The sequence below is a fragment of the Macaca thibetana genome, chromosome X, assembly GCF_024542745.1.
Source record: "Macaca thibetana thibetana isolate TM-01 chromosome X, ASM2454274v1, whole genome shotgun sequence".
Classification (NCBI taxonomy): domain Eukaryota; kingdom Metazoa; phylum Chordata; class Mammalia; order Primates; family Cercopithecidae; genus Macaca; species Macaca thibetana.
The window spans coordinates 126729284-126752264 of record NC_065598.1 but is presented as its reverse complement, the minus strand read 5'-3'; the positions used below and the strand labels follow the sequence as shown (position 1 = coordinate 126752264).

The 22981-nt window shown below is 41.4% G+C and overlaps 1 long non-coding RNA gene across 9 annotated transcripts in view; it reads left to right on the top strand.

Moving 5' to 3' along the window:
• The window catches only part of LOC126946924 (uncharacterized), a 109854-nt gene that overhangs the window by 68501 nt on the left and 18372 nt on the right, over positions 1–22981 (top strand). For 8 of the 9 annotated variants that reach the window (XR_007722803.1, XR_007722800.1, XR_007722801.1 and 5 more), the window contains 2 exons: positions 3526–3674; positions 15743–15895. This is a non-coding gene — a long non-coding RNA (uncharacterized LOC126946924). Of the gene's footprint in view, positions 1–3525; positions 3675–10184; positions 10306–15742; positions 15896–22981 lie in introns of those variants that run through there. The other variant, XR_007722797.1, reaches the window with a different exon arrangement.

Genomic DNA, 22981 nt, shown 5'->3' with positions numbered 1-22981 from the left:
CAGGCGGATCATTAGGTCAGGAGATCCAGACCATCCTGGCTAACACAGTGAAACCCCGTCTCTACTAAAGAATTAAAAAATAGCTGGGCGTGGTGGCGGGCACCTGTAGTCCCAGCTACTTGGGAGGCTGAGGGAGGAGAATAACGTGAACCCAGGAGGCGGAGCTTGCAGTCAGCTGAGATTGCACCACTGCACTACAGCCTGGGTGACAGAGCGAGACTCCGTCTCAAAAAAAAAAAAAGCAAAAATTATCGGGTGTAGTGGCATGTGCCTGTAATCCCAGCTACTGGGGAGGCTGAGGCAGGAGAATCGCTTGAACCCAGGAGGCAGAAGTTGCAGTGAGCCGAGATTGCCCCACTGCATTCGAGCCTGGGCAACAGAACAAGACTCCATTTAAAAAAAAAAAAAAAAAAAAGAGAGAGAGAGAGAGACATCAAAAAGATAACCAATGGAAGAAATTTGAAAACACCTTAAGTGAAAGAGACAAGACTAAAAAGACCACTTACTGAGATGATCAGTAGTGAGGGAAAGTAGATGAATGTTTGTCAGGGGCTGGGCAGAGAGTGGAATGGGGAATGATTGCTTAATGGGTCCAGGGTTTTCTTTTGTGGTAATGAAAATGCTTTGCCAATAGATAGAGATAGTGCTTGCACTGCATTGTGAATGTACTAAATGCCACTGAATTTCACACATTTTAATGGTTAATTTTATGTTATGTGAATTTTACCAACTCAGTTTTAAAAAGTGCCAATACTTTTAAAGCTGTCATTATTTCCATGAATAATTAATTCTATTTGAAAAGTACTCAAGTTATCAGTGAAGAAAACTTGTTTTAACTATTATACTACAAGGTGGCCTGATATGGTGCCTCATGCCTCTAATCCTAGCACTTTGGGAGGCTGAGATGAGAGCGTCACTCTAGTCCAGGAGTTCGAGATCAACCTGATCAACATAGCTAAGCCCCGTATCTAAAATTTAAAAAAAAAAATAAATAAAAAACAGTTATACTACAGGGGAATTTGAACATTAATTTATAAAAGTTGGTATTATGTGTGCATAGGCAAGAGTGATTATATCTTCTATGTTTGACCTACCGTGTGGTTTCTACTTTATAATTTCTTAAACTTCTCCTAGAGTAAAATATGAAAAAATTACAAGCACTCAAAAGTATATATTGATGTAGATATATTCAATGAGTATAAGGTGATACTGAAGATTTTGTACAAAATTTCAAGCATTAGGCATCCAATTATATTTAAACTGTGTCGAGTGTGTGTGTATTTATATCTGTCTGTAGGTATATTACAAAATTTTAAATGCTGTGTATGTATGACTTTTTAGACAGTGTCTCACTCTGTTGCCCAGGCTGGAGTGCAGTGGTATGATTATGGCTCACTGCAGCATCAACCTCCCTGGGCTCAGGTGGTCCTCCCACCTCTGCTTCCTATGTAGCTGGGGCTTCCATTGCATACCACCATGCTCACCTATTTTTTGTATTTTTTGTATAGACAAGGTCTCACTATATTGCCAGGGCTGACCTTGAACTCCTGGGCTCAAGCTATCCACCTGCCTTGGCCTCCCAAAGTGCTGGGATTACAGTTGTGAGCCACTATGCCTGGCCAATGCCATACATTTTTAATCATGGTAGATGTTATAATGAGTATATGTTTGAAAATGGCATTTTTGGCCAACAAATTCATATCTTCAATTCATCGTTATATAAACAGAGACACTAATGAAGCATTCTAGCTGCATGTGAGTGGTGTGAATGCATCCATCTTACAGCTTTCTTTTTGTTTTTGTTTGTTTGTTTGTTTGTTTTTTGTTTTTGTGAGACGGAGTCTCACTCTGTAGCCCAGGCTGGAGTGCAGTGGCATGATCTTGGCTCACGGCAACCTCTGCCTTCCGGGTCCCGGTTCAAACAATTCCCCAAGTTCAAACAAATTCCCGGTTCAAACAAATCCCAAGTAGCTGGGATTACAGGCATGCGACACCATTCCCAGTTAATTTTTGTATTTTCAGTGGAGATGGGGTTTTACTATGTTGGCCAGGCTGGTCTTGAATTCCTGACCTCGTGATCCACTCGCCTCGGCCTCCTAAAGTGCTGGGATTACAGGCATGAGCCACTGTGCCTGGTCATACAGTTTTCTTAGGTTATACATCTAGGTGACTGAATGTGTGAGATGCCTATTTCAACTACAATTTATTGAATTTTGTTATCTTTCTTCGAAGGTTTTAAAGATAAAGTTTTAAGGTAAGAATCAGGAATAAGAATTCTAGAAGAATTGAAAATTCTAATTTTCAGAGGTATAAGTATGTATTATACATCTGTTTATATTGTAGATAAATATGTATTTATATGTTTATGTATGTTTAAATATATATATTTTTTAGCCAGGCACGGTGACTCACTCCTGTAATCCCTGCACTTTGGGAGGCCGAGGCGGGCAGATTACCTGAGGTCCAGAGTTCGAGACCAGCTTGGCTAACATGGCAAAACCCCGTCTCTACTAAAAATACAAAATTAACTGGGCGTGGTGGCGCACACCTGTAGTCTCAGCTACTCTGGAGGCTGAGGCAGGAGAATCCCTTGAGCCCGGGAAGTGGAAGTTGCAGTGAACCAAGATGGCATCACTGCACTCCAGCCTGGGAGACAGAGTGAGAATCCATCTCAAAAAGAAAATTAATATATTTATACGTATTTATATATGTATATGTATTTTTTAGATTTAAAAGTGAAAATTGAGAACTTATGTTTTCATGAATAGTCCAAATAAGAAGTTCTTTGCAAATATTTTATTGTCTAAAATTCAGATATTACAATTTTTTATGAGAATATCAAAAACTCCTCAGCAATCAGATGTGAAACTTTTAATTCTTCAACCTTATGTATAGCTAAATTCAATTAAAATGTAAATTTATTGTGTGTTTGACTGTATACATAGAACTTTTTATCTGTATATTGAAAAAATGGGAGTAAATATGGAAATGGTTATCAGTGTTTAATATATAGTTTTATGACATTGCTTTTCTCTTCATCAGCATATGGTTACTTTTTTACTTTGCAAGTTCCATGTCTTTGTTACTAATGAGAAAATATAGGACTGATTCCTAATGAAAAAGAGTAAGACATATACACAACGAAGTTATAGGACACAGTCTTAAATCATAGCCATTTAATGACACTGGAAAATATTTCTGTTCCAATGTTAAATAATGAAACCATGAGACAAAATTCTGTGATCCATCTGATTAGAATTTATAGTCATTCCCGTATTTTTGTCCATTCAACTAGGGCTGTGTGTGTTTTGTCAGGCTGGAGAGCTACCCGAACCCTTATGTTAGAGCCCTACTAAATATTGCCCTCCCTCTCAACATATAAGGCCTAATGACTAGGTCAGATCGTGCGGTAAAACTCCTAGGGAACCTGGGTAGGGAGTCAGGACAAGAACCACATGGCCTGGTACCTAGATTTGCTCTTCTGAAAGACCTTAGGGGTAAGACTTTTTTTTCTTCTCTCCTTAGGCATGGAAGCCTAAGGTCTGTCTCCAAAACTATAAGACTATTTGACATCATAATAAAACACTGCAGATATGATGCTGAGTAAGAGTGGAAATGGGAAGACTTGGTTGTGCAGTAACTGAGTTCTTGAAAAGAGGAAATGCTTGATGAGGGTGAGTGGATTACGTAACTGTTTAATATCCAATGGAAACCAAAAGAAAATGGCTAAGTGGGGGAACATGTTTACATGAATTGAGCAAAATATTGGGTAGCCATAGTTTCTGGTGTCTTTGTTTCTTCATGGCCTTCTTTTTGAAATGTGTAGTCATGTATGTGTAAACATTCAAACAAAAAGTTGATAGTGTCTACTTTACTAAAGTAATATTCTTGAGGCTGTATTTTAAGATTTACCTTTATTTGCCAGGCGCAGTGGCTCATGCCTATAATCTCAGCACTTTGGGAGGCCGAGGCTGACCGATCACGAGGTCAGGAGTTCGAGACCAGCCTGGCCAACATAGTGAAACCCTGTCTCTACCAAAAATACAAAAATTAGTAAGGTGTGGAGGCACACACCTGTAATCCCAGCTACCTGGGAGGCTGAGGCAGGAGAATCACTTGAAACCAGAAGGCAGAGGTTGCAGTGAGCTGAGATTGTGCCTCTGCACTCCATCCTGGGCGAAAGAGTGAAACTCTGTCTCAAAAAAAAAAAAAGATTTACCTTTATTTATATTGAAGGTGTGAAATGTTGAAAAATAAGACTTAGTACGGTGGACATTCAAATGAATTCGTGCTCCTCAAAGGTTTCTTAAAATACACATTTGGTCTGATCCAAACCACAGTGTACACAGTAATCCACTTTTAATATAGATTTATTTTTTGCTGAAATTAACAATGTACTTATTGAGAGATATGAATGGAAATAATCCAAAAATTCATGAGTTGCCTTGACAAGTTGTATGGTAGCGGTTTTCTTCGTTATTAATACATGGACTATTCTTAATATTTGTCAAGCATTATTTTTTAATTTACTATTTGGAGAATACTGTAGTCCTTATACCTAAAAGACAAATTATAAAACTCTCAGAGAAACACACAATTATAAACACACACAGCCCATAAAGTCTCAGGAAATACTTGAAGAATATGTGATGGCATGGGCACATGCTGTGTTTTGATGTTAAACAATGAGACCATTAGATGAAACTCAGAGTAACCTTGACAGGAATTGAACATATGTACTTTGAATATATATGGCATGCAGTGATGAGCATCACCTGGTTTCTTCTCTAGTGGCTCATGCCAAATTCTTGCCTACAATGCACCACAGAAGACGCATAAGGCTCTCAGAATAGGGAGAACTCCCTGGATGTCTCACAGGGGAGCCAGGTCAAAGAACTCTGGGATTTTAAAACTGTTTGCAGGAGAAGATCTTTTCCGCTTTCAGCCCTTTTCTCCTTTTTGTGCGTTCACCCACCGAATTTATCCGCTGAAAGAGACGGTTTGATGCCACGGAAATTACTGGACCTGTAACTCTGAAGCAAATAAAACTAACACAGACTAGCTCAGGAGACTACGTAATTTTTGAAAGAACAAGATTCTTGATGAGGGCAGCTGGTTTAGGCCTTGGTTTGATTTCTTTTCTTTCTTTCTTTCTTTTTTTATTTGAGACGGAGTTTCTCTCTTGTTGCCCAGGCTGGAATGCAATGGCGCGATCTTGCAACCTCCGCCTCCTGGGTTCAAGCGATTCTCCTATCTCAGCCTCCCGGATTCAAGCCATTCTCCTATCTCAGCCTCCCGAGTATCAGGGATTACAGGCATGCGCCACCACGCCCGGGTAATTTTGTATTTTTAATAGAGATGGGGTTTCTCCATATTGGTCAACCTGGTCTCGAACTCCCGACCTCAGGTGATCTGCCCTCCTTGGCCTCTCAAAGTGCTGGGATTACAGGCGTGAGCCACTGCGCCCGGCCTTTGGTTTGATTTCAAGTTGAAAATCAAAAGAAAAAGTGCAGCAGTAAGACCAGCAAGCTCCAAACTGCAAGATACAAGGCATCCAGGTTTGGAACGCCTTTATTTATGGGTGGCTTTTTTTTCAGGCAGGAAGGGCGGGAGAAGAGGACTCTGAAACAGGGTTTCTTCCTATATCTGGAGCCATACTGCCATCGCGAGGATGTCGTTTAAAAAAAAAAAAAAATCCTTCCGCCATTACAGGGTTCTTCCCGTAAGGACTACCTGTTGGGGAAAGTCTGATCTGTGGGAAGGGGGAAAAGGCTTGGGCTCCATTCTAGGTAGGAGTCCTTGTCTTCTCATCTAAGGCCTTAAAAGAGAACTGGATATTGGCGGTATCTTGGTATAGAACCTGGGGACTGAACATTCTGAAAGCAAATCCTGTAAACTTCTCCTGGAATAACCCTGTTCTATGTGCGCGGTACTGATGCTACCAGAGACCCAAAGATCCATAGCCAGCACGAGAACGTTGGCTGACTCTGGCTCCAAGGGACAGGAAGAAGAGACAGATGCCCGCAAGAGCCTCCATGCGTCTTTGGGAGGGTTCCTGCAGTCCTGCCCACACCAGGAGGAACCGAGGCCCCGCCCCACGACTTCTTGTGCCAGGACAGCCTGGCGGCTGCTGGTTTAGTCCAAGCCCATCACACTCCAGGTTCTACACCAAGATACCGCCAGCGTTAAGGCCTCTCTTCAGGCCTTAGAGGAGAAAGCAAGAAGACCTGGAGCCCAAGCGTCTACCACCTCCCACAGTTCAGACTTCTCCCCACAGCGAATCTTTCCGGGAAGGACGCTGTAATGGCGTATTATGCCTTTATACGATTTCCTCACGGTGGCAGTAGTGCTTCACATTTTCAAGAAATCCCTATCTTGGAGTCCTTTTCTCCCGCCCTTCTTGTCTGAAAAAACGCCACCCAGAGACAAAGGCGCCACCCAATATGGCTGCCTGGAGATTTGTCCAGTTTGGTGCAACCTGGTCTTACCATTGAATTTTCGCTTTTTTTTTTCCCCCCATCTTTAAACAAAATGACGCCTAAACCACCCATGCTCATCAAGAATCTTGTTCTTTCAGAAATTAAATATACTGTTCATTGAGTCTATCTGGGTATGATTTACCTCACACAGTTACAGGTCCTGGAAGTTGCATGGCGTAGTGTCTCCTTCAGGTGATAAATTGGGTGGATGAAGGTACAACAACGAAGATAGATATCAGATGGATAGATAACCAATGCAAGAAATTTGAAACATGCTAAGTGAAAGAAGGAAAACGAAAAAGGCCACTTACTCTGATAATCAGTAGTGAGGGAAAGCAGATGAGTGTTTGCCGGGGGCTGGGCAGAGAGTAGAACGGGGAATGACAACTTAATGAGTCCGGGGTTTTATTTTGTGGTAATGAAAATGATTTGCCACTAGATAGTGGTAATGCTCGCAGTGCGTTGTGAATATACACTCAATTTCACACATTTTAATGATTAATTTTTTGTTTTATGAATTTTACAAATTCAGTTTTTAAAAGAGCCAATACATTTAAACCTATCATTTCCATGAATAATTAATTATATTTGAAAAGTATTCAAGTTTTTAGTGAAGAAAACTTGTTTTAACAGATATACTACAAGGCAGCCAGGCTCGGTGCCTCATGCCTGTAATACTAGCACTTCGGGAGGCCGAGTTGAGTGCATCGTTTGAGGCCAGGAGTTCGAGATCAGCCTGGTCAACATAGCGAAACCCCATATCTAAAATTTAGGGGAAAAAAAAAAAGAAGAAGAAAGAAAAAGAACCAGTTACACTACAGGAGAATTTGAACATTAGTTTATAAAGTTCATATTATATGAGCATAGGGAAAATTGATTATTTCTTCTCACTGTGGTTGACCTATCGTATGTTTTCTGCTTTATAATTTCTTAAAGTTCTAGAGTAAAATATGAAAAAAATTCAAACACTTGAAAGTAAATATTGACGTAGATATATTCAAAGAGTATAAGGTGATGCTGAAGATTTTGTACAAAATTTCTAACTATGAATTCAATTATATTTAGAGTAAACTGTGTTGAGTGTGTATGTATCTGTCTGTAGGTATATTACAAAATTTTAAATGCCATCTATATATATGTATTATATATATATATATATATTTTTTTTTTTTTTTTTTTTAGACAGTGTCTCACTCTGTTGCCCAGGCTGGAGTGCAATGGCATGATCATGGTTCATTGCAGCATCAACCTCCCTGGGCTCCGGTGGTCCTCCTACCTCCACTACCTAAGTAGCTGGGGTTTCCATTGCAAGCCACCATGCCCGGCTATTTTTTGTAGAGACGGGGTCTCACTACATTGCCAGGACTAGTCTTGAACTCCTGGGCTCAAGCTATCCACCTCCTTGGCCTCCCAAAGTGCTGGGATTACAGTTGTGAGCCACTGTGCCCGGCCAATGCTATATATTTTTAATCCTGATAGGTGTTATAGTGAGTATATGTTTGAAGATGGTATTTTTGGCCAACAAATCATGTCTTTAATTCATCATTATATAAACAGAGACACTAATGAAGCATTTTAGCGGCATGTGAGTTGTGTGAATGCATCCATCTTGTAGTTTTCTTAGTTCACACATCAAGGTGACTGAATGTGAGAGATGCCTATTTCAACTATCATTTATTGAATTTTTTAATCTTTCTTTTAGGATTTCAAAGATCAAATTTTTTTTTTTTTTTTTTTTTTTTTTTTTTTTTTTTTGAGACGGAGTCTCGCTCTGTCGCCCAGGCTGGAGTGCAGTGGCCGGATCTCAGCTCACTGCAAGCTCCGCCTCCCGGGTTCACGCCATTCTCCGGCCTCAGCCTCCCGAGTAGCTGGGACTACAGGCGCCCGCCACCTCGCCCAGCTAGTTTTTTGTATTTCTTAATAGAGACGGGGTTTCACCGTGTTAGCCAGGATGGTTTCGATCTCCTGACCTCGTGATCCGCCCGTCTCGGCCTCCCAAAGTGCTGGGATTACAGGCTTGAGCCACCGCGCCCGGCCTCAAAGATCAAATTTTAAGGAAAGAATTAGGAATAAAAATTCGAGAAGAATTAAAAATGTCAGTTTTCAGAGGTATAAGTGTGCATAATACATACGTTTATATTGTATACAAATATGTATTTATGTTTATATGTGCATAAATATACTTAAAAGTACAAATTGACTACTTATTTTTTGTTTGTTTTGAGATGGAGTCTCACTCTGTGGCAGAGGCTAGAGTGCAGAGGCACAGTCTCTGCTCACTACAACCTCTGCCTCCCCTGTTCAAGCGAGTCTACTGCCTCAGCCTCCTGAGTAGCTGGGATTACAGGTGCCTGCCACCACGCCCAGCTAATTTTTGTATCTTTAGTAGAATCAGGTTTCACCATGTTGGCCAGGCTGGTCTCTAACTCCTGACCTCGTGATCCACCCGCCTCGGCCTCCCAAAGTGCTGGGATTACAGGCGTGAGCCACCGCAACCGGCCGAGTACTTATGTTTTCATGAATAGTCCAATCAAGAAGTTATCTGCAAATATTTTATTGTCTAAAATTTAGATATTGCAAATTTTTTATGAGAATATGAAAAACTCCTCAGGAATCATATGTGAAACTTTCTTCAACCTTATGTATAGCTACATTCAACTAAAATGTTAGTTTATTGTTGTGGTTTTTTTTATACTTTAAGTTCTAGGGTACATGTGCACGACGTGCAGGTTTGTTACATATGTATACATGTGCCTTGTTGGTGTGCTGCACCCATTAACTCGTCATTTACATTAGGTGTAAACTGTATAGATCGAACTTTGTCTCTGTGTTGAAAAAATGGGAGTAAATATGGAACTGTTTGTGTGTGTGTTTGTTTTTCAGACAGAGTCTCGCTCTGTTGCCCAGGCTGGAATGCAGTTGCATGATCTCAGCTCACTGCAACCTCCGCCTACTGGGTTCAAGCAATTCTCCTGCTTCAGCCTTCTGAGTAGCTGGGACTACAGGCATGCGCCACCATACCCGGCTACATTTTTGTATTTTTAGTAGATATGGGGTTTCATCATGCTGGCCAGGCCGGTCTCAAACTCCTGACCTCGTGATCTGCCCGCCTCAGCCTCCCAAAGTGCTGGGATTACAGGTGTGAGCCACCATGCCTGGCCCATAATATGGAACTGTTTATCAGTGTTTAATACACAATGTTATGGCATTGCTTTTCTGTTGATCAGCATATGATTATTTTTATCTTCTTTGCAAGTTCCACAGCTTTGTTAATAACGAGAAAATATAGGACTGATTCCTAACTGAAAAACAATAAGACACATACAAAACAAAGTCACAGAACACAGTCACAGCCTTTTAATGACACTGGAAAATATTTCTGTTCCAATGTTAAATAATGAAACCATGAGACAAAATCCTGTGATCCATCTGATTAGCATTTATAGTCATTTGTGTATTTGTGTCCATTCAAATAGGGCTGTGTGTGTCTTGTCAGGCTGGAGAGCTCTCCGTACCCTTATGTTAGAGCTCCACTACATATTGGCCTCCCCCTCAACATGTAAGGCCTACTGCCTAGGTTAGATATGGAGTAGAACTGCCAGGGAACCTGGGTAGGGAGTCGGGACAAGAACCACATGACCTGGTGTCTAGATTTGCTCTTCTCCAAGACCTTAACGGAAAGCTTTTTTTCTCTTCTCTCCTTAGGCATAGCTCACTAAGGTCTGTTCCCAATACGAGAAGACTATTTGACATCATAATAAAACACTGCAGATATGATGCTGAGTGAAAAAGAGTAGAAATGGGAAGACTTGGTTGTGCAGAAACTGAGTTCTTAAAGAGAGGAGATACTTTATGAGGGTGAGTGGATAACCTCTCAGTTTAATAGCCAATGGAAACCAAAAGCAAATGACTAAGAGTGGAGTATGTTTACACAAATTGAGCAAAATGTTAGGTAGTCATAGTTTCTGATGTCTTTGTATCTTCATGGCCTTTTTATTGAAGCATGTAGTGATGTATCTGTAAACATTCAAACAAAAAGCTGATAGTGTCTACTTTTTTAAGGCAATATTTTAAGATTTACCTTTATTTATATTGAAGGCGTGAAATGTTGACATATAAACTTAGTACTGTTGACATTCTAATGAATTCACGCATCTGAAAGATTTGGTAAAATACACACTTGGTCTTATCCACACCACAATGTGCACAGTAAACCACTTTTAACACATTTATTTTTTGCATGAAATTAACAATGTATGTACATATTGAAAGATATGCATGGAAATAATCCAAAAGTTCATGAGTCGCCTTGACAAGTTGTATGGTAGCAGTTTTCTTCATTATTAATACATGGATTTTTCTTAATCTTTGTCAAGCATTATGCTTTAATTTACTAGTTGGAGAGTACTGTAATCCTTATACCTAAAAGACAAGTTATAAAACTCTCAGAGACACACACAAACACAAACACAAACACACACACCCCATAAATTCTCAGGAAATATTTGAAGAATATGTAATGACATAGTGACATGCTGTGTTTTGATGTCAAATGATGAGACCATGAGATGAAACTCTGAGCCACGTTGACAGGAATTAAACATAGGTACTATGAGTGTCATGTCATTTGGACTATATATGGCATGCGGTAATGAGCGTAACCTGGTTTCTCCTCTAATGACTCATGCGAAATCGTTGCCTACAATGCACTACAGAAGGCTCTTAGAATACGAATAACTCCCTGGTTGTCTGATCAGGGAGCCAGGTCCAAGATGCTTTTTGTTTTGTTGTGTTTTGTTTTGTTTTTTGAGACCAGTCTTGCTCTGTTACCCAGGCTGGAGCGCAGTGGCGCGATCTTGCCTCACCGCAACCTCCCTCTCCTGGGTTCAAACAATTCTCCTACCTCAGACTCCCAAGTAGCTGAGATTACAGATGCCCGCCACCATCCCCAGCTAATTTTTGCACTTTTAGTAGAAACGGGGTTTCAGGGGTTTCACCACGTAGGACAGGCTGGTCTCCAACTCCTGACCTCAGTCTTTCCGCCCGCCTTGGCCTCCTAAAGTGCTGGAATTACAGGCCTGAGCCACCGCACCCTCCCGCTTGGGATTTTTAAATTGCTTACTGGGAAAGATATTTTCCATGCTTTCAGCCCTTTTCTCCTTTTTGTGTGTCCATTCACCGAATTTATCCCCTGAAAGAGACAGTTTGATGCCACGGAAATTACTGGTCCTGCAACTCTGAAGTAAATCAAACCCACGCAGACTAGGTCATGAGGATGTTTCATTTTTGAAAGAACAAGATTCCTCCCGATGGAGGCAGGTGGTTTAGGCCTTGGTTTGATTTCAAGTGCAAAACAAAAAGAAAAAGTGCAGCAGTAAGACCAGCTGGCTCCAAAATGGGCAAAACAGAAGGCATTCATGTTTGGTGGCGCTTTGTCTATGGGTGGCGTTTTTTCAGACAAGAAGGGCGGAAGACCTGGGCTCAAAGACAGGGCTTCTTGGCATATCTGCAGCACTGCTGCCATCGCGAGGAAGTCGTTTGGTGAATCCCTACGCCGTTATTATAGCGTTCTCTGAGGACTACATGTTGGGGAAGGACTGGTCTGTGGGGAAGTGGAAGAGGCTTGGGCCCTTGCCTTTTTGTCTGAGGCCTTAAAAGAGACATGGACATTGGCGATATTTTGGTATAGAACCTGGAGAGTGAAGGTTCTAATAGCAAATCCTGTAAACTTCCCTTGGAATACCCTTGTTGATTTTGCACGGTACTTATGCTACCAGAGACCCAAAGACCCATAGCAAGATGCCAACACGTGAAAGCCCGCTGACTCTTGCTCCAAGGGGCAATTACATGAGACAGATGTCCCCAAGAGCCTCCATTTGTGTTTGAGTGGGTTCCTGCAGTCCTGCCCACCCTAGGAACCGAAGTCCCGCCCCACGACTTCCTGTGCCAGGACCGCCTGGCAGCTGCTGCTTCATTCCAAGTCCCTCACTCTCCAGGTTCTACACCAAGATATCGCCAATGTCCAGGTTTCTCTTCAGGAGTTCCAGGAGAAGCCAAGAAGACCTAGCCTGGAGCCCAAACCTCTTCCACTTTCGCACAGATCAGACCTTCCCCCATAGCCAGGCTTCCCCGAAAGAAGCTATAATGGCCTATTGAGTCTTTAAACCATTTCCTCACGGTGGCAGTAATACTCCATATTTTCAAGGAAGCCCTATCTTGGAGCCCTTTTCTCCCGCCCTTCCTGTCTGAAAAAACGCCACCCAGAGACGAAGGCGCCACCCAATATGGCTGCCTGGAGATTTGTCCAGTTTGGTGCAACCTGGTCTTACTGTTGCATTTTTCCTTTTTTTACTCCGTGTGAAAACAAAATGAGACCTAAACCACCCAGGTTCATCAGGAATCTTGTTCTTTCAGAAATTAAATACACTCCTCACTGAGTCTATCTGGGTATGATTTACTTCACACAGTTACAGATCCAGCAAGTTTCATGGCATAAAATTGTCTCCTTAAGGTGATAAATTGTGTGGATGCAGGTACAACAACAAAGATATCAAAGAGATAGATGACCAATGCATGAAATTTGAACACGCTATGTGAAAGAAGGAAGTTGAAAAGGGCCACTTATTGTTATGATCAGTAGTGAGGGGAAGCAGATGAGTGTTTGTCAGGGACTGGGCGCAGAGAGAGCCCAATGCGGAATGACTGCTTAATGGGTCCGGGGTTTTGTTTTGTGGTAATGAAAATGATTTGCCACTATGTAGTGGTAATGCTTGGACGGCATCTTGAATGTACTAGATGCCACTCAATTTCACACATTTTAATGGTTAATTTTATGTTATATGAATTTTACAAACTCAGTTTTAAGAAGTGCCAATACTTTTAAACCTATCATTATAATTATATTAGAAAAGTGCTCAAATTATCAGTGAAGAAAACTTGTTTAGAACAGTAATACTACCAGGTGGCCGGGTGCCGCATGCCTATAATCCTAGCACTTTGGGAGTCCGAGATGGGAGGATCGCTTGAGGTCAGGAGTTCGAGGTCAGCCTCGTCAATATAGCGAAACCCCGTATCTAAAATAAAAAAATAAAAAACCGCTGGGCATGGTGGCTCACACCTGTAATCCCAGCACTTTGGGAGGCCGAGGCGGGCGGATCACGAGGTCAGGAGATCCAGACCATCCTGGTTAGCACCGTGAAACCCTGTCTCTACTAAAAATACAAAAAAAAAAAAAAAAAAAAAAAAAAAATTAGCCAGGCATGGTGGTGGGAGCCTGTAGTCCCAGCTACTCAGGAAGCTTGCAATAAGCCGGGATCACTTCACTGCACTCCAGCCTGGGCGACAGAGCAATACTCCATCTCAAAAAAACCAAATCAAACCAAAACATAGCAAAACAAACAAAAAAAAGTTATACTACAGAGGAAATTGAACATTAGTTTTAAAAAGTCCATATTATATGTGCATAGGGAAAAGTGATTATTTCTTCTCACTATGTTTGACCTACCATATGTCTTCTGCTTTATAATTTCTTAAAGTTCTTGTAGAGTAGAATATAAAACAATTTCAAGCACTCAAAAGTATATATTGATGTAGATATATTTATTCAAAGAGCATAAGGCGATACTGCAGACTTTGTACAAATTTCAAACATTATGCATCCAATTATATTTAAAGTAAACAGTGTCAAGTGTGTGTGTATTTATATCTGTCTGGAGATATATTACAAAATTTTAAATGCCATATGTCTATACATATATATACACACACACACACACACATATATATATATGAGACTGTCTCACTGTTGCCTAGGCTGGAGTGCAGTGGCATGATCATGGATCAATGCAGCATCAGTCTCCCTGGGATCAGGTGATCTTGCCAACTCTGCCTCCTATACGTACCTGGGGCTTCTGTTGTACCCCACCATGCCCGGTTATTTTTTGTAGACACAGGGTCTACTTACATTGCCAGGGCTGGTATTGAACTCCTGAGCTCAAGCTGTCTACCTGCCTCGGCCTCCCAAAGTGCTTGAATTATAGTTGTGAGCCACCATGCCTAGCCAAAGCTATAAATTTTTAATCATGGTAGATGTTATACTGAGTATATGTTTGAAGATGGCATTTTTGGTGAACAAATTCACATTTTTAATGCATTGTTGTATAAACAGAGACACTAATGAAGCGTTCTAGCTGCATGTGAGTTTTGTGAGTGCATCCATCTTACAGTTTTCTAAGGTTACACATCTAGGTGACTGAATGTGAGAGATGCCTATTTCAACTATCATTTATTAAATTTTTTTATCCTTTTGAGATTTTAGAGATAAAATTTTAAGGTAAGAATTAGTAATAAAATTTGGAGAATAATTAGAAATCCTTATTTTCATAGGTATAAGTATGTAAAATACATATGTTTATATTGTATATAAATATATATTTCTATGTTTATGTATGTACAAATATACGTATATTAGATTTAAAAGTCCAAGTTGAAAACATGTTTTGATGAATAGTCCAAAGAAGAAGTTCTTTGCAATATTTTATTGTAAAAAATTCAGATATTGCAAATATTTATGAGAATATCAAGAACTCAAGAATCAGATGTGAAAATTTTAATCTTCATCATTATGTATGGCTAAATTCAAGTAAAATGTAAATTTATTGTGGTGGTTGACTGTATATATAGAACTTTTTATCTATATACTGAAAAAATAGGAGTAAACATGGAAATGGTTATCAGTGTTTAATACGCAGTTTTATGATGTCGCATTTCTCTTCATCAGCAGTTGGTTACTTTTCACTTTGCAAATTCCATGTCTTCATTACTAATGAGAAAATACAGGACTGATTCCTAACTGAAAAGCAGTAAGACACATACACAACAAAGACGTAGGACACAGTTGTAAGTCATAGCCTTGTAATGACACTGGAAAATATTTCTGTTCCAATGTTAAATGACGAAACTATGAGATAAAATCCTGTGATTCATCAGATTGGGATTTATAGTCATTCCTGTATTTGTGTCCATTCAGCTAGGGTTGTGTGTGTCTTGTCAGGATTGAGAGCTATCTGAGCCCTTATGTTAGAGCCCCACTAAATAGCCACCACTCCCTCAACATATAAGGCCTAATGACTAGGTTAGAATATGGAGTAAAACTCCCAGGGAACCTGGGGAGGGAGTCAGGACAAGAACCATGTGGCCTGGTGCCTAGAGTTGCTCTTCTCCAAGACCTTAGGGGTAAGCTTTTTTTTTTCTTCTCTCCTTAGGCATGGAAATCTAAGGTCTTTCCAGAATACCACAAGACTACTTGATATCATAATAAAACACCGTAGATATGATGCTGAGTGAGTAAGAGTAGAAATGGGAAGACCTGGTTGTGCAGAAACTAAGTTCTTAAAAGGAGGAGATGCTTGATGAGGGTGAGTGGATTACATCTCAGTTTAATAGCCAATGGAAACTAAAAGCAAATGGCTGAGTGGAATATGTTTACACAAATTGAGCAAAATGTTGGGGAGCCATAGTTTCTGGTGTCTTTGTCTCTTCATGGCCTTTTTTTTTTAGAAACATGTAGTGATGTATCTGTAAAAATTCCACAAAAAACTGATAGTGTCTACTTTACTAAAGTAATATTCCTGAGGCCCTATATTAAGATTTACCTTTATTTATATTGAAGGCGTGAAATGTTGAGATATAGGACTTAGTACTGGGCCAGGCAAGGTGGCTCTCGCCTGTAATCCCAGGACTTTGGGAGGCCGAGGCAGGTGGATCATGAGGTCGGGAGTTCGAGACCAGCCTGACCAACATGGTGAAACTCCAAGGGCGTGGTGGCACACGTCTGTAAACCCAGCTACTCAGGAGGCTGAGGCAGGAGAATTCCTTGAACCCAGGATGCAGACCTTGCAGTGAGCTGAGATCCCACCACTGCGTGCCAGCCTGGGCCACAGAGCAAGACTCTGTCTCAAAAAAAAAAAAGACTTAGTACTGGTGACAGTCTAATAAAATCATTCTCCTCAAATGTTTGTTAAAATACACACTTGGGGTGGCTGGGTGCGGTGGCTCAGGCCTGTAATCTCAGCACTTTGGGAGGCCGAGGCGGGCAGATCACGAGGTCAGGAGATCCAGACCATCCTGGCTAACACGGTGAAAACCTGTCTCTACTAAAAAAAATTACAAAAAATTAGCCGGACGTGGTGGTGGTCGCCTGTAGTCCCAGCTATGTGGGAGGCTGAGGCAGGAGAATGGCGTGAACCCGAGAGGCGGAGCTTGCAGTGAGTGGAGATGCGCCACTGCACTCCAACCTGGGTGACAGAGCGAGACTCCGTCTCAAAAACAAAAACAAAAAAACAAAACACACACTTGGTGTGATCCAAATCACAGTGTACACAGTAATCCACTTTTAATACAGAACAAGATTCCTGATGAGAGCGGGTGGTTTAGACCTTGCTTTGATTTGAACTGGAAACCAAAAGAAAAAGCTCAGCAGTAAGACTAGCTGGCTGCAAACTGGGCTAAATATAAGGCACCCATTCTGCAGGGCCTTTGTTTACAAGTGGCATTTTCTCAGACAGGAGGGGCGGAAAAAGAGGGCTCTGGAAAAGGGCTTCTTTGCATATCTGAAGCCCTACTGCCATCGTGAGGATGTTGTTTAACAAATCCCTAAGCCATTATGACAGTGTTCTCCTGAGGACTACCTGTTGGGGAAGTTCTCTGTGGGGAGGTGGAAGAGGCTTGCTCCATGCTGGGAATCCTAGCTTTCTCGTCTAAGGCCTTAAAGGACACCAGGACTTTGGTGGTGTCTTGGTATAGAACCTGGAGTGTGAAGGTTCTAATAGCAAATCCTATAAACTCCCCTGGGAATAAATCTGTTTGTGCGCGGTACTGGTGCTACCAGAGACCCAAAGACCCGTAGCAAGATGGTAGTACGAGAAAGCCTACTGACTCTTGCTCCAAGGGACAGGAAGAAGAAGAGACAGATGCCCACGAGAGCCTCCATGTGTGTTTGAATGGGTTCCTGCAGTCCTGCCCACACTTGGAGGAACCGAGGCCCCGCCCCACCTCTTTCTGTGCCAGGATCGCCTGGCAGCTGCTGGTTCACTCTAAGCCCCTCACTCTCCAGGTTCTACACCAAGATACCACCAATGTTAAGCCCTTTCTTCAGGCCATTGAGGAGAAAGCAAGAAGACCTAGCCTGGAGCCCAAGCGTCTGCCACCTCCCACAGTTCAGACTTCCGCCACAGCAACTCTTTCCGGGAAGGACGCTGTAATGGCGTTTTTAAACGATTTCCTGATGGTGGCAGTAGTGCTCCACATTGTCAAGGAATCCCTATCTTGGAGCCCTTTTCTCCCGCCCTTCCTGTCTGAAAAAACGCCACCCAGAGACAAAGGCGCCACCCAACATGGCTGCCTGGAGATTTGTCCAGTTTGGTGCAACCTGGTCTTACTGTTGAATTTTTCCTTTTTTTTTTTTTTTCCATCTGAAAGCAAAATGAGGTCTAAACCACCCAAGCTTCTCAAGAATTCTGTTCTTTCAGAAATTAAATATACTCTTCACTGAATCTATATGGGTGTGATTTACCTCACACAGTTACAGGTCCTGGAAGTTCCATGGTATCAAATTGTCTCTTTCAGATGATAAATTGGGTGGATGAAGGTACAAAAACAAAGACAGATGTCTAACAGATAGATATCAAGGAGATAGAAAACCAATTCATGAAATTCGAAACTCTAAGTGAAAGAAGCAGGACTGAAGCAGGAGATGTAAAAGCAAAAAAAAAAAAGAGAGAAAAACTAGTTCTCTGTGCTGGGCTGACTCACTCCAAGGCCCAGCAGTAAGTAGGACTCTGTCAGGACTTTGATAGCACTCTCAGCAGAGCAGGGGCCCAGAAGGAATGGGCTTTAGAAGCAGGGATAAGAAAAGCAAGTTCTTTGGCCAGGCACGGTGGCTCACACCTGTAATCCCAGCACTTTGGGAGGCTAAGGTGGGTGGATCACCTGAGGTCAGGAGTTCAACACCAGCCTGGCCAACATGGTGAAACTCTACTAAAAATACAAAAATTAGCCAGGCATGTTGGCAGGCAGCTGTAATCCCAGCTACTTGGAAGGCTGAGGCAGGAGAATCGCTTTAACCGGGGAGGAGGGGGTTGCAGTGAGCCGAGGTTGCGCCATTGCACTCCAGCCTGGGGAACAAGAGTGAGACTCTATCTCAAAAAAAAAAAAAAAAAAAAAAAAAAAACAGAAAAGGAAAACAAGTTATTTTTATCAGTTTCCCTTTTGAAATTCTTTCCCGGTACCATTGTTCTTTGTTCTGCTCTCACAACTATTTTTATAACTATTTCTGCAAGCTTGTAAGGATTTTGTAAGTTCCTGTTTTCCAGCTGTGCAGTTATGGCGAAGGTCACAAGACATGCCTGAGTTGTAAAACCTGTCACTGTTTGATAAACTGCCTTTGTTCTGCTTCTGTAAGCTTGCTTACCTGCTTTACAGGTTTTGGACCCTTTTCAGATATATGTATAAAAGTCAAGCCCTGTCTTGGTTCGGGGCTCAGCCTTTGGACATTAATCTGCTGTGTTGGTGACCACCTAGTAAAATCCTCCTATTCCACTTGTTGGTCTCTCTGGTCTCCTGATTCTGGCAACAAGACCAACAAGGCCACCTGTTGTGATGATCAGTAGTGAGGGAAATCAGATGAGTGTTTGCCAGGGACTGGGCAGAGAGTGGAATGGGGAATGGCTAACTGATGGGTCCAGGATTTTCTTTTGTGGTAATGAAAATGATTTGCCACTACACAGTGGTAATGCTTGCACTGCATTGTGAATGTCCTAAATGCCACTGAATTTAATACATTTTAATGGTTAATTTTATGTTACATGAAGTTTACAAACTCAGTTTTAAAAAGTGCCAATACTTTTAAAGCTATCATTATTTCCATGAATTATTAATTATATTTCAAAAATACTCCAGTTATCAGTGAAAAAAACCTTGTTTTAACAGTTATGGTACATGGTGGCCAGTCAAGGTGCCTCATGTCTGTAATCCTAGCACTTTGGGAGTCCAAGATGGGAGGATCGCTTGAGGCCAGGAGTTCGAGATCAGCCTAGTCAACAGAGTGAAACCCCATATCTAAAATTAAAAATGCAAAACAACAACAACAATAACAACAACAAGTTATAGTACAGGGGAATATGAACATTAGTTTATAAAAGTCCATATTATATATGTATAGGGAACAGATCATATTACCTAGCACAGACATTTTAAAAGTGATTATTTCTTCTCACTATGTTTGACCTACCACAAGTTTTCTACTTTATAGTTTCTTACAGTTCTTCTAGAGTAAAATATAAAAAATTTCAAGCACTCAAAAGTATGTATTGATGTAGATATATTCAAAGAGTATAAGGTAATGGTGAATATATATGTGTGTGTATACGTATATACACACATACATGTACATATACATGTATGTGTGTACGTATATGTGTGTATATATATTTTAGACAGCGTCTTACTCTGTTGCCCAGGGTGGACTGCAGAAGCATGATCATGGCTCACTGCAGCATCAACCTCCATGGGCTCAGGTGATCCTCCCATTTCTGCCTCCTACGTAGCTAGGGCTTCTGTTGTAGGTCACCATGCCCGACTATTTTTTGTATTTTTTGTAGAGATGGGGTGTCTCTGCATTGTCAGGGTTGGACTTGAACTCCTATGCTCAAGCTATCCACCTGCCTAGGCCTCCCAAAGTGCTGGAATTACAGTTGTGAGCCACCATGCCCAGCCAATGCCATATATTTTTAATCGTGGTAGGTGTTATAGTGAGTATATGTTTGAAGATGATATTTTTGGCCAGTAAATTCATATATTTAATTCATCGTTATATAAACAGAGACACTAATGAAGCGCTCTAGCTGCATGTAAGTTTTGTGAATGCATCCATCTTACAGTTTTCTTAGGTTACACATCTAGGTGACTGAATGTGAGAGATGCCTATTTCAACTACCATTTATTGAATTTTGTTATCTTTCTTTTGATTTTTTTTTTTTTTTTTTTTTTTTTTTTTGTGAGACGGAGTCTCGCTCTGTCACCAGGCTGGAGTGCAGTGGCACAATCTCGGCTCATTGTAACCTCTGCCTTCTGGGTTCAAGTGATTCTCCTGCCTCAGTCTCCCGAGTAGCTGGGACTATAGGCATGCACCACCATGCCCGGTTAATTTTTTTGTATTTTTAGTAGAGACGGGGTTTCACCATGTTGGCCAGGCTGGTCTCGAATTCCTGACCTTGTGATCCGCCCACCTCAGCCTCCCAAAGTGCTGGCATTACAGGTGTGAGCCACTGCACCCAGCCTGAAGTTTTAAAGATAATGTTTTGTGCTAAGAACTAGGAATAAAAATTTGAGAAGTATTAAAAATCCTGATTTTCAGAGGTATAAATATGTATAATACATATGTTTATGTTGTATATAAATATGTATAATACATGTTTATGTTGTATATACATATGTATTTATATGTTTATGTATGTATAAATACATATATATTTTTGATTTAAAGGTGCAAATTGAGATCTTATGTTTTGATGAATAGGCCAATCACAAGTTCTCAGCAAATATTTTATTGTCTAAAATTCAGGTATTGCAAATTTTTTATGAGAATATCAAAAACTGCTAAGGAATCAGTGGTGAAACTTTTAGTTCTTTAACCTTATATATAGCTAAATTGAAGTAAAATGTAAATTTATTGTCATGTTTGACTGTATATATAGAACTTTTTATTTGTGTAGGAAAAAAATTGGAGTAAATATGGAAATGGTTAATATTGGTTAATACAGAGTTTTATTACATTGGTTTTCTCTGGATCAGCATATGGTTATTTTTATTTTTTTTTTCCTTTTTTTTTTTTTTTTTGAGATGTAGTTTTGCTCTTGTTGCGCAGGCTGGAGTTCAATGGCATGATCTTGGCTCACTGCAACTTCTGCCTCCCAGGTTCAAGCGATTGTCTTGCCTCAGCCTCCCGAGTAGCTGAGATTACAGGCATGTGCCACCACGCCCGGCTAATTTTGTATTTTTAGTAGAGATGGGCTTTCACCATGTTGGTCAGTCTGGTCTCGAATTCCCGACCTCAGGTGATCTGCCCTCCCAGGTCTCCCAAAGTGCTGAGATTACAGGTGTGAGCCACCGTGCTCAGCCCCCCGCCCCTTTTATTTCTTGAGAGGGAGTCTCACTCTGTTGTCAGGCTGGAGTGCAGTGGCACGAACTTGGCTCCCTGCAACCTTCACCTCCCAGGTTCAAGTGATTCTCCTGCCTTAGCCTCCCGAGTAGCTGGGACTATAGGTGCACACCACCAGGCCCAGCTAATTTTTGTGTTTTTAGTAGAGACGGGTTTTCACCATGTTGGTGGGATGGTCTCAATCTCTTGACCTTGTGATCCGCCTGCCTCCGCCTCCCAAAGGGTTTTTTTTTAACTTCATTGCAAATTCCATGTCTTCCTCACTAATAAGAAAGTATAGGACTGATTCCTAAGTGAAAAACAGTAAGACACATATACAACAAAGTCATAAGAGGCAGTCCTAAGTCATAGTTTTATTTTTGTTCGTTTGTTTGTTTGTTTGTTTGTTTTTTGAGGCAGAGTCTTGCTCTGTCGCCCAGGCTGGAGTGCAGTGGTGAGATCTCCACCCACTGCAAGCTCCGCCTCCCGGGTTCATGCCATTCTCTTGCCTCAGCCTCCCAAGTAGCTGGGACTACAGGTGCCCGCCACCATGCCCGGCTAATTTTTTGTATTTTTAGTAGATATTTTCCTCTTGTTGCCCAAGGGACATCTCTTGCTCCAAGGGACAGGAAGAAGAGACAGATGCCTACAAGAGCCTCAATGTGTGTTTGAGTGGGTTCCTGCAGTCCTGCCCACATAGGAGGAACTGAGGCCCCACCCCACAACGGGGTTTCACCATCTCAGCCAGACTGCTCTCAATCTCCTGACCTGGTGATCCGCCTGCCTCGGCCTCCCAAAGTGCTGGGACTACAGGCGTGAGCCACCGGGCCTGGCCATAGCTTTTTTTGCTTTGTTTTGAGACGGATGGAGTCTCACTTTGTTACCCATGGTGGAGTGCATTGGCACGATCTTGGCTCACTGCAACCTCTGCCTTCGGTTCAAGCGATTCTCCTGCCTCAGCTTCCCAAGTAGCTGAGATTATAGGCATGTACCACCATCCCTGGCTAATTATTTTTTTGTATTTTAGTAGAGACAGGGTTTCACCGTGTTGGCCAGGCTTGTCTCGACCTCCTGACCTCAAGTGATCCACCCACCTTGGCCTCCCAAAGTGCTGGGATCACAGGTGTGAGCCACCACACCCAGCCAGTCATAGCCTTTTAATGACACTGGAAAATATTTATGTTCCAATGTTAAATAATGAAACCATGAGACAAAATCCTGTGATCCATCTGATTAGCATTTATAGTCATTTGTTTGTGTCCATTCAAATAGGGCTATGTATGTCTTGTCAGATTTGAGAGCTATA